The sequence below is a fragment of the Triticum aestivum genome, chromosome 4A (genome assembly GCF_018294505.1).
Source record: "Triticum aestivum cultivar Chinese Spring chromosome 4A, IWGSC CS RefSeq v2.1, whole genome shotgun sequence".
Classification (NCBI taxonomy): Eukaryota; Viridiplantae; Streptophyta; class Magnoliopsida; order Poales; family Poaceae; genus Triticum; species Triticum aestivum.
The window spans coordinates 107,825,890-107,841,287 of NC_057803.1; positions in this window are offsets into that span (position 1 = coordinate 107,825,890).

A 15,398-nucleotide genomic window follows, 5' to 3' on the forward strand; every position below is an offset into this window, starting at 1 on the left:
GGAAAAGGGAAAACTTACCTGGCGCCACCACAGGCCCACCAGCCAGCCCACCTGGCCGGCCCAGCCCGGCCACCGCTCCAGCGAGCTGCTTGGCTTGCCAGGCAGGCAGCCAAGGTGCTCAGCGGCGGCACCGCAGCTCGCCACGCAGCTGCACGTCGCCCTGCTTCCCCCTCTCGCCGCCCTGATGGCCTGGACGAGCTCCACGTCGCGCCCCGACCCCCCTGGACACCTCCATTCGCCCCCAGTTCCTCTCCCTCGCGCTCCCACGCCATGGCCGACGCCACCGTCGCCGCACCGCCGCCGTAGCCGTGCTCCCCGTCATCTCCACGCCGCGCCACCGAGTCCAGAAGCTCCGCCGTCCTCTACTTCTTCGAGCTAGCCGAGCCCCGAGCGCTCGCGTGCCTCGAAGCCACCGCACCAACCTCGCCCGAACCGCCATCGCCGGAGATCCCCTTCGCCGTCGCCGCCGCAGCAGCTCGTCCCCGACCACGCCGTCCTTTCCATCAAGACCGCAGTGAGCTGGGCTAACTTCCCCTTCCTCTCTTTCTCTCTCTCGTGCACCACAGCGAGCACACTAAGCTCACCCGCACGCGCCGTCGCGGACCTCTTCGCCGACGTGCTCCCAGCCATCCTCTGGCCACCTCGCCCTGTCCATCGCACTCACCACGCCGCGTTGGGGCTAACCATGCACTCCCCGCACCTCACCGCACACTCTAGCCACGAGTTCGTCTTCAACCGAACTCCGGCGGCCGCCAAAGTCGCCGCCGGCGCCAACTCCGGCCACCCCAAGCCCAACCACCACCACCAATAGTCGCGGCTCAATCTCAGCAACACGTAGATGCCTTCCACCGTCCATTTGGTTGCCGGAATGGCAAAAAGCACTTTCGCCGCCGTGTCGGGCTCGCCGGCGGCTAGACGCCGGCGTGTTTGACTCTGACTTTGACCACGGGTGGGCCCCGGTTGACCCCCTGGGTCTATGACATGTGGGGCCCCCTTTGCTAATTAATCCAGTTAGTTTAAATCTAATTTAATTAAACTAATTGAATACTGACATGCGGGACCCACTGGTCAGTTTGAGCTGGACCAGCCCGTTGACCACTGACATCATGCTGACGTCATGCTGGCGCAATAATTATATTTCTGGATTTAATTTAAATCAGGAAATTCCAGAATATTATTTAAACTTCAAAAATTCATAACTTTTATTCTGTAACTCCAAATTGGACAAATTATATATGAAAAATGATCAGAAAAATCCAATCTATCCATCTGTACTATTTTCATGCATGATCAAACAAGTTAAATTGATGTTTTAAGCAGAACAAGGAAAAGCACTTTAAAAGGCCATGTTTGAGTTTGAAATTTGAATCTTTGATTCAAATTTGTTCAAACCCTTCTGGTTTTAGTTGCATTAGCCCAACACACTCATTTTGCCATGTTTCATGCATGCATCATATTGTTGCACATTGTTTGGTGATGGTTGTGTATCGGTGTCCTTTGCGACAGGTTCTGCCTCCGAGGAGTACCGTGATTACCCTAACGAAGAACCATATCAGTGCATCGAACCATCAGGCAAGCAACCAACCATTTGATCATATCGATACAATCCCATGTTCTCGCTCCTGCTCTCTTTTACTGCATTAAGACAACGCGTTTCAAACTGCTGTGTGCTACGGTAGTTGAACCCATTTCCTCTGCATGACTTGTCATTGCCACAGTAACTAGATGAAACCCACTAGCATGTGTAGGAGTTGATTGAGCCATATGTATGTGTTGTTCCTACCTTGCTATGCCTGCTATGCTTAGAGTCGTGTCAGGTCTGGTTCATCTGGGTGATGGGCTAGAGTGAAATGTTTATGTCGGTAATGAGAGTGGTATGGTGAACACGATTTGGTAAAGGTATCGATGGGAGGCCATGTAGGAGTACATGGTGGGTTGTTTCATTGAAGCCGACCTTAAGCACTGAGATCTGTATGTGTGATTTAAGAATCAGCTACTACCATGCATTGGGCCCGAAACCAATGGACCCTCTCGGCTTCTTATTCACCCTAGTTTTCCGTCCAGGAGTTGCAAGTAGTTTCTGGTGTTTGTAGCCTACTGGAGGTCGTGGACAGCGCTGACCGTAGGGGTGGGCTGTGATGCGGTAGGTACGTGGCCGGGTGTACCGAATACCCGTTAGGTATCTCGGGAACCCTGTTCACATCGTTCGGGGCCGTATGGGAAACCTCGGCCGGACTCCCTGCGGATGGAACCTGAATAGGCGATAAACCTGGACTGGAGGCTTAGGTGATTAGGTAGGTCGTGGCCGACACCCACGTTGGGCTTCCGCTTGAAGGTTGCCGAGTACATGTCGAGTAAACGACGGTAAGTGGTGAGAGCGTGTATGAAGAAGTACACCCCTGCAGGGTTATCATAATCTATTCGAATAGCCGCGTCCGCGGTAAAGGACTACTTGGTTGCCTATACAGTTCATAGAAAAGTAAATGGAAACTACTAAAAGCCTCAAGATAAGTGTGAGTGCCGAGGATGGCTCTTCCGTAGGAAGACGGAGGTGGATCCTCGGTAGTGTATTGAAGTGGTGAGTAGTGGACTCGTGTGCGCAAAACCATTTCAAGTTGGAGTATCGTAGGATAGTCTAGCCAAGAGTCAAAGCTGGCTTGCTGCAATAACCCCACCAACCCTTCTTGATAATATGCATGTATGTAGGATCTGATGTAAGTCTTGCTGAGTACCTTTGTACTCATGTTGCTATAATCTACATTTTTACAGAAGACGCTGCAACCCCTTCTGATGGGTTCTATGTAGACGTTGACATCAACGAGTAGGCTAAAGACCCAGGTGGTGATCCTGAGCTTGTGAAGGACCACGTAGTATAGCTAGGCTTTCCAAGCCTCTTTTATTTTACTAGTTGTCTGTACTCAGACAATGTACTTCCGCTGCTGGTTTGTATGACTGTATGACTTGAATGTTGGGTCGTGAGACCCGTACCTTTGTGTATGCTATGTATGGCTCCCTGAGCTTTAAATAAAGTACTTGTGTCATAGAGTCATGTTGTGATGCTTCGTTGTATTTGCACATATCGAGCATATTGTGTGTATGATTGAAATGCTTGGTATGTGTGGGATCTAACTACCTAGTTGTTTATCTTTAGTAGCCTCTCTTACCGGGAAATGTCTCCTAGTGTTACCGCTGAGCCATGGTAGCTTGCTACTGCTCTGGAACACTTAGGCTGGCCGGCATGTGTCCTTCTTCGTTCCTGTGTCTGTCCCTTCGGGGAAATGTCACGCTTTGAGTACCGGAGTCCTGTTAGCCCGCTACAGCCCGGTTTACCGGAGTCGTGCTAGCCCAGTGCTACAGCCCGGACCCACTTGCTGATGACCGACACGTTCGAAGCTGGGTCATGGATGCCTGTCCCTGTAAGTCTGTGCCACTTTGGGTTTACGACTAGTCATGTCAGCCCGGGCTCCTTATCATATGGATGCTATCGACACTATCATATACGTGAGCCAAAAGGCGCAAACGGTCCCGGGCAAAGGTAAGGCGACACCCGTGGGGATACCGTGCGTGAGGCCGCAAAGTGATATGAGGTGTTACCGGCTAGATCGATGTGACATCGAGTCGGGGTCCTGACACCCAGTCACCTAAACCGCCTGCCCGCCCGCTGCCTCGCCGTAATCACTCACCGGAGTAACCCCGTTCTCGGCAACCGCCTCGGGCTGGCTATAAATGGAGGCCCCGATCTCGTTCTCGACCCAGCACCTCCACTCCTCGCCTCAGAATCTCGCCACTCTCATCAGAAGGCCTCGGGAGAGCCTTCTTCCCCGACTCCGGCCGCCCCGATCCGCTTCGGGCTCCAGCAAAATTTTCTCTGGTGAGGGCACCCTCGCCTCCCAAACCTTGTCAGCAACCTCCTAGTCCACTACCTAGTCTAACCCGAGCCCCAATTTGACGTTTGCAGCCCTCCACGGTAGGATCCATCACCGCCTGAACCACCGTCCGCTGGAGTGGAGGCCGCCGTCGACGTGGTGCTCGCCGATGACCAACTCCACCACCCACAGACGCGGAAGAGCTCCCTGAGTTCGTAGGTACTTTCCGTTTTCCCTACCTCGCCGTGGATCGATGCCGGCGACCACCGCGGTCCTCGGGCGCCGGTGTGCTCTGTTCTGAAATTCAAATCTGACGGGTGGGACCCCCTCGTCAGCCTCTCCTCCTTTATTCGAACCGTTTTCTGAAAACGCCTTTGGGCAGAGTACGTGTTTCCTTTGGGTTGGCATATTTCCAACCAAAGCGTTTTCTGTTTTTCTAAACTAGCCCCTGAAAAGTTTTTGTTTCATCACAGATTAGTCCCTGTACTAAAACCTTTATAACTTTTAAACAAAAGATGATTTTCAGTTGATTCTTTTTCTGTCATCTTTATTTTTTTGTCTAGTTTTTTATCATATTTATTTTAAAAATATTTGGAGCAATTTTTATGCACGCACGGTATTTACGTTAGTATCCGATTTCTTTTATACCGTAGATACCGAAGGAGGTGACGGAACCGCAAACTTTGCCGAGCTAGACTCCGACTACTCCGAACCAGGCAAGCATGTTTGAACCTTTGATATGATGAGTGTTTTGCATGTTTGCTTGAGTAGTTTTCTCATGGCATGTTTATATAAGCAATTGTGAATGTTATATTGCATGCAAGGCAAGCTACAAGTGGACTTCGAAAGATGATGTGTTCATATGATGGTGATATAACCTGATCATGTGGTGGCATGATATGTGGTAAGCTGGTATTGTTGAAGCATGCCAGTCTTATGTCAACCGTTTAACTCCGGTATTAACGTGGATCAAGTCATGTCCCGTTCGTCCCCTTATTGTGCCGCCACATGTCTTCTGCAAAGAATGCGGTCTAGTTCGTTGCTAACCTCTTTCCTTGTATACACCAAATAGAGGGGCCATGATAAGGGTTCCATGGCCCTGGATTAAAGCCCGTCATCTGGTCAGCGGTTTCCGGTTGGGACCGAGACGGGGGCACCCCTTAGAGCGCGCGAATATAAATTTGATCCCATGCTACTCGAGGTTGTAGCCTCCCCGCCTCAGAGTTTTTCTTGAACGTTGCCTAGGGTGATCCCTAGCAGCAGAATGTTGAATGGGTGTGTACTGGTTAGATGTGTTACTTATGAAACACCGAAAACGGAACTAGTCCTTTGTGACTACTGAAATCCATTGGCTGTGGGTAAAGAGTACAAACTCTTCAGAGTCAAAACCATCCGAGTAACCGTGTCCATGATCAAGGACTTTGATCAACATATCAGTGTCAGTCTCAGTGACAATCTCCGGAGGATAAACATGAAACTGAGAGCGGTAATCCCAGCTGATAGTATTCCCGTGGGCGGATTAACCAGTTTATTATTATGTACTGAGTATTTCTTTGGGATGATTTAAATTCATGAGCTACTTGAATTCGAATGACAAAATATAAGCCCTTTATGTGATGTCACCCAGATGTCCGACTGTGGCATTCTTGTTATTTACTTTCGATATAAGCCCTTTATGTGATGTCGCTCAGACGTCCGACTGTGGCATTCTTGTTATTTACTTTTAATATAAGCCCTTTATGTGATGTCGCTCAGACGTCCGACTGTGGCATTCTTTTTATTTACTATTGATATAAGCCCTTTATGTGATGTCGCTCAGACGTCCGACTGTGGCATTCTTGTTATTTACTTTTGATATAAGCCCTTTATGTGATGTCGCTCAGACGTCCGATTGTGGCAACCCTGTTATTTACTTTCATTATACGCCCTTTTCGAGATGTCGCTTAGACGTCCGACTGTGGCACGTACTGTCATTTACATTTCAATATAAGCCATTTATGTGGTGTCGCCTTGAAGCCCGACTGTGGCATGTTACTTTATTTTTTCCTTTCGAGGCGTCGCTTCAGACACCCGATCGGTCTTCAGCTATTTTATTGGGATTTCGGGAGGACTACCGCGCGACTTCCTTTCATTTATCATGCAGTGCAAATTTATTACCTTAGTGTGCATTACTAATCTACTCATGTGCATCATGTTTGCATTTGTTATATCTTGTGTCAAAACTGTCTTGCGAGTACATTCAAAGTACTCACCTGGCTTGTTGATTTGGCCAGATGTTGGCGAAGGAGATCTTATGGATGAAGAGTACGATAGCGAGTCCGATGCCTAGAGGAGACCCAGTCAGTCCCGTGTGATCCTGGAGTTGGTCACTTGTATTATATACGCTTCCGCTACCCTAATAAAATCATCGAGCCTCACTCCGACGCTTGATGAGCTGTAAGATTTTGGAGTCATGTCACTCACGTCACTGTGACATACCCACCACCACTTTTATTACGAGTCACTAGTTATGCCACCATACCCCTTTGTGTCATATCTACCTTTATGTATAATATCGACGTGCTTGTAATAAAATTGTTGAGCAGCCTCAGCTCAACTTTCTATAATATTTACTACTTCTGGATTTCTGTATCAAGGATTTGTCTACCAGTAAGGGGGATTCTTCTATACTGGTCTGATAAATGGTCGGTTCTTCAATAAATGTTTTATTGGAAACCGGTCCTGACAGAGAGGCGGCTGGGACTCCCGATCGGAGACGGCAGCGAGGCCGTGCTTGCTCGGGACTCCGTCCCGAGCGCGGACACGAGCGACGCGGCGGCTGGGCCAGCTGGGCTGGGCGCGGCCCAGTTCTAGAAATATGAAAATAAGAAAAACATACTAAGTATATAACTAAAAATCCCTGAAAAATTCACATAGATCTATGGCCTTATTAATGACCTAGTGAACATTTTTCTGGCCAAAAATACAAGTTTTGAAAATTCATTTTCAGTACTAATAAACTACGCAATAAAATAATTAATCTTGCAAATAAAATATTCCAACATTCAAAATTCAAGTTCCAATATTTTTTTGTTGTTTTTGAAGAAGTCCTTTTATCTTCTCTCTTTATTTTATTTATTTGAAATAATTGGAAAAGAATTTTGAATAAATCAATTTGATCGAATTTTCCAAATTTTGAAAATTCAAAAATGATTTTTTTGGGGAAACCTCCAACTCTCTCCATTGGTCCTTGAGTTGCTTAAGGTTTGTTGGATCTGTTTCCAACAAGAAAATTCCAAAATTCACAAATTATGAATGCATATGAATGATCTAAACAATAACATCCAAATTGAAAATTGGGATGTTACAACATACAACTAAGAAAAATAAGCTATGAGTGTATCAATTCCCATAGTATCTCTAAATATACAAGCAACACTATAGGTCTTTGCTTATGAGGTTATAAACACCTTTGTATTCGCCAAAAGATGATCATGATATTTTTATAATGGCTCAAAGTGCTGCTCGACCGAGTGATGGCCGAGCTCCAGTGGTGCGCCTCCACCAGCACCAGCGCCCAGACCTACACCTAACCTCGGTGTTCCAGTTATCGGCAAAACCTTCTCCCTCCTCCGCACCTTTCACAGCAACACTAACGACCAATGGTTTAGATACCAGATCAAAAAGTATGACTGGTCTCCATAGTGTGGTTAATGGGCTCCTCTACGGTGCTGCTGGCTGGACAACAGCAACCATTTTAGATTAAGCACTGACAAACTCATCTTGATGTAGACAAGTATCATGACAGTGATTATTCACGCTAAATTGAAATCTGACTAATCATGTACGTATAGGCTATGTAGAAGATGGGAACGAAGTGCAATCCTTCTTTGCGTCAATAGTCACCATGTAGAAGAAGACCTATTCGAATTATACAGTCTGCAATGTAAGCAGTACATTCTTGACCTAATTCAGGAACACTAAATAACAGAAAAAATTTCACAATTAGTTGTAGAATTTGTCTATTGTTCTTCTAAGCTAAATCCCCTTTATAGGAGTTTCTAGTGGAGTCTACCAAGGCCATATGGGGCAAAAGAAGCGATGCAGACTTCCATGAGTGCACGGGAGTAGGGAATACGTCGAGGGCGTGGCGGCGTACCTGTCTTGTTGGTGTGACCGCGGATGGAGACGACAGCCAGCATGCGGTGCTCTGGGAAGACGACCTTCTTCCGCCACCATGTCCATCACCGTGCGAAGGCGAAGGCATACCTTAGCAGACGTGTCCCGATGGCGACCCGAAGGTCCACAACGATGGTGGCGGTGCCTCCTTTAGGACCTAGATGGTGGTGCCTCCTTTATGACCTTCGCTTTGTCCATTTTTTTGGTGCGAGGGGCCTTTGTCGTCGTCAGTTTTTTTCATGCGAGGGTTATTACGGGGAGGTGAGAGGTGGGACGAAAATAAACCAAACAAAGGTGGGACGAAAATAAACCATACCAAGCTACCAACTGCTCCATTAGGAGTAGAGATTGATGAATGGTTTAGTGATGATTGGTTTGAGAGTACAGCTAGAGATCCCATTGACCATGAAATACATGTTCGTATGAAGATGTCTATGGTGATGATTCAAACTTCGAAGTAATGAATGTTAAAATTACTGAACAAGGTCCCTTTAAATATTTAAGTTCTCCTACTAGAAAAGAAGAACATGAGAGTCACTACTGCAGGATGCTACTAACGCGACACTACGATCAGAGACCCTTCGAGAAACTGCTTGTGATGCAATAATTGCAAATGGTGCTGTATGAAAACCGTCAGAAATGTATTAAAATTTTGCGATGACGGATGCATCAAACACGGTTCAGGTTTTAGTTGCGTGTGCGATGAAGGGCATACGGTTCGGTTCAATTAACTGTTTGCGATGAGGAGGAACAAAAGAAATGGGCAGCCAGATGAAGGCGTGTGCGATACACAGCATACGGTTTACTCGGATGAACTATTTGTGATTAGGCAACACAAAAGAAACAGCCAGCGAAATCAAGGTGTGTGTGATTGAGGGCATATGCTTCAGAAGGATTAACTGTTTGTGATTAGGCAATAGAACAGAAATGGATCAGCTAGATCAAAGTGTCTGCGATTGCTGGCATACACTTCACATGGATGAACTATTTGCGATTACCCACAACAAACTGAAACAATTAGATAGATCAACGTGTGTGCGCTAGACATGCATACACATTCTAATTAAAAGAACCGTGCGCGATGGTGCTGACATTGCCTATTGCGGTGCACCCTATGGTGCAAACGCCATGTACGCGGCCGAGAAGGCGTAGGTGCCCATGTTACGCCTTCCGGGAATAGTGCCGCACTTATAACCGTCAGTAAATTTTGAGCATGCGTCCCGTCACATTTTTTAGAAGAACAGGGTGAGCGTGTCCCGTCACATTCCAAATTGCAAACCTGTTCACACCTATCAAAACCTAAACGGTTTCCCACTTAGGAGCGTATTACTACACGATTATAAATACTACTACTCCAAGATGATTGTACATTCCTGAAAGGATCGAGAAGAGGTGTCTAGAGGGGGGTGATTAGACACTTCGTGCTAAAAGTTGCAGTTTTTAAATTCTTTAGGTTGAAGTGGATTTTTGGCACAAGTTTAACAAACACAATACATATCAAGCAAGCATGCAAAGAGTATATGAGCAGCGGAAAGTGAAGCATGCAACTTGCAAGAATATAAAGGGAAGGGTTTGGAAGATTCAAATGCAATTGGAGACACGGATGTTTTTGTCGTGGTTCCGATAAGTGGTGCTATCGTACATCCATGTTGATGGAGACTTCAACCCACGAAGGGTAATAGTTGCGCGAGTCCACGGAGGGCTCCACCCACGAAGGGTCCACGAAGAAGCAACCTTGTCTATCCCACCATGGCCATCGCCCATGAAGGACTTGCCTCACTAGCGGTACATCTTCATGAAGTAGGCGATCCCCTTGCCCTTACAAACTCCTTGGTTCAACTCCACAATCTTGTCGGAGGCTCCCAAGTAACACCTAGCCAATCTAGGAGACACCACTCTCCAAGAAGTAACAAATGGTGTGTTGATGATGAACTCCTTGCTCTTCTGCTTCAAATGATAGTCTCCCCAACACTCAACTCTCTCACACCGGATTTGGATTTGGTGGAAAGAAGATTTGAGTGGAAAGCAACTTGGGGAAGGCTAGAGATCAAGATTCATATGGTAGGAATGGAATATCTTGGTCTCAACACAAGTGTAGGTGGTTCTCTCTCAGAAAATAAAGGTTGGAAGTGTAGGTTTGTTCTGATGGCTCTCTCCACGAATGAAGAGGAGGTGGAGGGGTATTTATAGCCTCCTCACAAAATCTAACCGTTACACATAACTTCCCAAACTCGGTGGGACCAAATGGTTAAACTCAGTCTGACCGATTTAGCAAAGCTAGTGACCATTAGGTTTTTCGGTGGGACCGACATGCAACTCGGTAGGACCGATATGATTAGGGTTAGGGCATAACGTAATCTCGGTGAGACCGATTACACAAAATCGGTGAGATCGATTTTGGTAATAAGCTATTCAGAGAGTTGGTCAGGTAAACTTGGTGGGACCGATCGCTCATTTCGGTGAGACCGAAATGTTACAAAAAGGGAACCAGAGAGTTTACATTGCAGTTTCGGTGGGACCGATCGCAAGTTTCGGTGAGACTGAAAGTATTGCAATAGGCAACAGAGAGTTTGCAATCCCATCTCGGTGAGACCGAGATCCCTATCGGTGAGACCGATTTGCCTAGTGTTTGTGGCAGTGGCTATGACATTTGAAACTCGGTGGCGCCGGATAGAAAGAATCGGTGGGGCCGAGTTTGACTCTTGGTTTAGGTCATATGTGGATGTGAGAAAGTAGTTGAGGGTTTTGGAGCATATCACTAAGCATTTTGAGCAAGAACCTCATTAAGCAACACCTCATCCCTCCTTGATAGTATTGGCTTTTCCTATAGACTCAATGTGATCTTGGATCACTAAAATGGAAAATGTAGAGTCTTAAGCTTTGAGCTTGAGCCCATCCTTTGTCCTTAGCATTTTGAAGGGGTTTCACATCCTCTAGTCCATGCCACTTCACTGTTGAACTTATCTGAAACATACTAGATAAAAATGTTAGTCCAACAGGAGATATGTTGACACTAATTACCAAAACCACCTAGGGAGCACTTGTGCTTTCAGTCTCCCCCTTTTTGGTAATTGATGACAACATACATCAAAGTTTTATATCAAGATATTAAGAGTAGTAAGTAAAGCTTTGGAAAGACATGTAACTTGCATAGGCTCCCCCTACATGTATGCAATCATGTGCTTATGGAATATAGGAGCATGTGAATGCATAAACATGACAGAGTAAGCAATGTGTTACATGTATCTCGGCTATATGCATCAGAGCAAATGATGAAAATATGAGAAATGTACCTTCATTCTCATGAGTCCTTCTTGCAAACAGTATGTACATTAGCAAGAAATTCTCATTCACATGACTGTGATGCGTACACTTACCTTGTGGTCTTGAGTTGGCTTAGGATGGGATGAACCTGCGTAAATAAGGTTAGGTAACACAAATACACCTACTGGCCAGAGCAACCTAGAGAAACCACAAGAGTACCAAGACTCGGATGACATGTAGAGTGAGTACTAAGTACCACATTGGATAAATACATGTCCCCAAAGGTAAAGATGTGCAATAAATTCAAGGATTTCCTTCCCTTAGATGTCTTGCTCCCCATGAATCTAACATGGGATAGGAGGAGATAGGGAACATAAAATCAGAGCAAAAATAGAGCTCAAAGGAAATAAACAGAGCTAATGCAGTTGAGCAAATATGAACATGTCTTTCCCCTCTTGAAGACATGTGACTTCTCTCCTCTTGAACACCAGGCATCTAGGGTATCTTTCTTTCCTAGAGTATTCTCTCCCCCTATAGATATGATTAAGCTTTGATGTGATCCTCTCTCCCCCCTTTGACATCAGTTTCCAAGAAGGGTTCTTATGGATCTTTGTCATGATGGGTTTGGTCCTTGAGTCACAGAACAAAGCAGCAATTTGAGTAGGATGCTGGTCAAGGACAAGATTCATCGAGTGAAGCTAGATCAAAAAGAATTCAGAAACAAGTGGCAAGATGTTTTTCCTGCAGTGAAATCGGTAGCACCGAGTTTGGTGTTTCGGTGGCACCGAGAGGGTTCGGTTGGACCGAAGTAAACAGCCCGGTGTGACCGAGTTCATCGCAGAGAAAACACTTGTCACCTCAGCTTACTAGACAAGTAAGATCTCACAAGGATTTGCAAGGAATTTAATGCAGAAGATGCAGAACAGAAAATAAAAGAGAAGAAACTAAAAAGAATCTATATGAAGTTGAAGAGGGAAACAAATATGCATGAGACAAATGCAAGAGCACAGAAAAGAACACAAGAGAACTTCATCTAGAATTGGGCGGTGACAAAGTCACCTATGTTAGAGTATATTGACTTAGGAGTCAAATGAGATCACTTGATCTTTGGTCATACTCATCGTTTAAGCTCAAAATGGGGTTACCATTTTTTGTCAAAGCATCTTGATGTATTTACATCTTGTTGAGTTTCTTTATCCCATGACTTGGAGTAAAGCTTCTCTAAGATGGAATAACATACCTTGGGTGGTGGTGTTGATCATGATCATGTAGTTGAACTTGTGTGGGTTGCTCAAGGTTGATGTAGCTCATCAAGAGTTGGGAGCACTACTTGGAGTTTGAGTTCATCTACCTACATGGGTTAGTTCTTGCAAGGAAGAGACCTTGTGTATCCAAAATGACAATCATGATAGAATTTGTGAAAGGATATGTTTGAATGGTTGTGTGCTTCCTTGTCTTCATCCACCATTGTGTAGTGACTTGGTGATATAGAAATTGCTCAGGATGTGAGTGAGTTGCAATCTCATAGATTTCGATTCATCCAAGTACCTACACGGGTTAGATAGCATGCAAGGTGCAAATATATCCAAGACATAAGATAGTCAACATAAGAGAAATATCAAGGATTAGTCATAAGCTCATGCCTTGCATGTATTAAATGGAGTTCCTACTCCAAGTTTGAAGCATCAATGATGTTCAATTCACCTCTTAACCTGCACAACACTTTCTCATCAAGTGGTTTGGTAAATATATCTGCCAATTGCTTATCGGTGCGAACATGCTTAAGATTAATGTCCCCTTTGGCAACATGATCTCGAATGAAATGATGACGAACTTCAATATGCTTAGTTCGAGAATGTTTGTCAGGACCCCGACTCAATGCCACATCGATCTAGCATGTAACACCTCATATCACTTTGCGGCCTCACGCACGGTATTCCCACGGGTGTCGCCTTACCTTTGCCCGGGACCGTTTGCGCCTTTTGGCACACGTATATGACAGTGTCGCTAGCATCCATATGATAAGGAGCCCGGGCTGACATGGCTAGTCGTAAACCCAAAGCGGCACAGACTTACAGGGACAGGCATCCATGACCCAGCATCGAACGTGTCGGTCATCAGCGAGTGAATCCAGGCTGTAGCACTGGGCTAGCAGGACTCCGGTGAACCGGGCTGTAGCGGGCTAACAGGACTCCGGTATTCACCGCGTGACATTTCCCCGAAGGGACAGACACAGGAACGACGAAGGACACATGCCGGCCAGCCTAAGTGTTCCGGAGCAGTAGCAAGCTACCATGGCTCGGTGGAAACACTAGGAGACATTTCCCCGTAAGAGAGGCTACTAAAGATAAACAACTAGATGGTCAGATCCCACACATACCAAGCATTTCAATAACATACACACAATATGCTTGATATGTGCAAATACAACATGGCATCACAACATGACTCTATGACTCAAGTAATCTATTCAATAGGCTCCGAGGAGCGAGATATTACAAACATGGGTCTCATGACCCAACATTCAGAGCATACAAATCAAGCACAAGCGGAAGCTATCATGTCTGAGTACAGACATCTATAAATGAAAAAGGCTGAGAAGCCTGACTATCTATCAGATCCTGCCGAGGGCACAAGATCGTAGCTGAGGTATCAAGCTAAACGTCGAAGTCCAAGCGGAACTACTAGTGAGACTGAAGTCTCTCTGCAAAAACATAAAATAGGCAAACGTGAGTACAAATGTACCCAGCAAGACTTACATCAGAACTATCTACATATGCATCATTATCAACAAAGGGATGGTGGGGTTTAACTGCAGCAAGCCAGCTTTGACTCGGTGGCTAACCTGAACTATGACTCTCTTTTGAGGTGGCGCACACGAGTCCACATATTCACCATATCAATACACCACTATGGATCCGCTCCCGTCTCCCTACGAGAACGCCATCCATAGCACTCACGCTTATCTTGCGTATTTTAGAGTATCCACTTTCACTTGTCTATGAACTGATATAAGCAACCCAGAAGTCCTTTTCCGCGGACACGGCTATTCGAATAGATCATATTAACCCTGCAGGGGTGTACTTCTTCACACACGCTCTCACCACTTACCGCCGTTTACACGACATGTACTCGGCAACCTTCAAGCGGAAGCCCAACGTGGGTGTCGGCCACGACCTACCTAATCACCTAAGTCTCTAGTCCAGGTTTATCGCCTATTCGGGTTCCATCCATGAGGAGATCCGGCCGGAGTTTCGCTCACAGCCCCAAACGATGTGAACAGGGTTCCCGAGACACCAAACGGGCGCCCGGTACACCGTGCCACGTGCCTACCGCATCACAGCCCACCCCTACGGTCAGCGCTGCCCACGGCCTCCAGCATACTACAAACACCAGAAACTACTTGCAACTCCTGGACAGAGGACAAGGGTGATCAAGAAGCCGAGAGGGTCCATTGGTTTCGGGCCCAATGCGTGGTAGTAGCTGAATCATGGATCACAAACACAGAACTCAGTTCCTGAGGACGGCTGCAATGAGACAACCCACCATGTACTCCTACATGGCCTCTCACCGCTACCTTTACCAAATCGTGTTCACACGCTTAGCTCACACACCGTAGGACATGTTCACACACCCCTGATTCATCCTCGATGAATCAGACCTGACTCAACTCTAAGCAGTAGCAGGCATGACAAACAAACATGAATGAGTAGGCACAACAGGGCTCAAACAACTCCTACTCATACTAGTGGGTTTCATCTATTTACTGTGGAATGACAGGTCATGCAAAGGATAAAGGGGTTCAGCTACCGCAGCAGGTAACAGATGAATCGTTGTTGTCCTAATGCAGTAAAAGAGAGCAGGAGCGAGAGAGTGGGATTGTATCGGAATGAACAAGGGGGTTTTGCTTGCCTGGCACTTCTGAAGATAACATTGAGTCTTCATCAGTGTCAACGATCACATCATCGGTATCACGTCTATCGAGAGGGGACAAATACCGGCAACACAGAAAGGAACACAATCAATGTAATGCACAATATGATGCATGCTCATGACATGGTATTATGAATGTGTTTTGGGCTAATGCAACTAGCAACAGATTAAATGAGG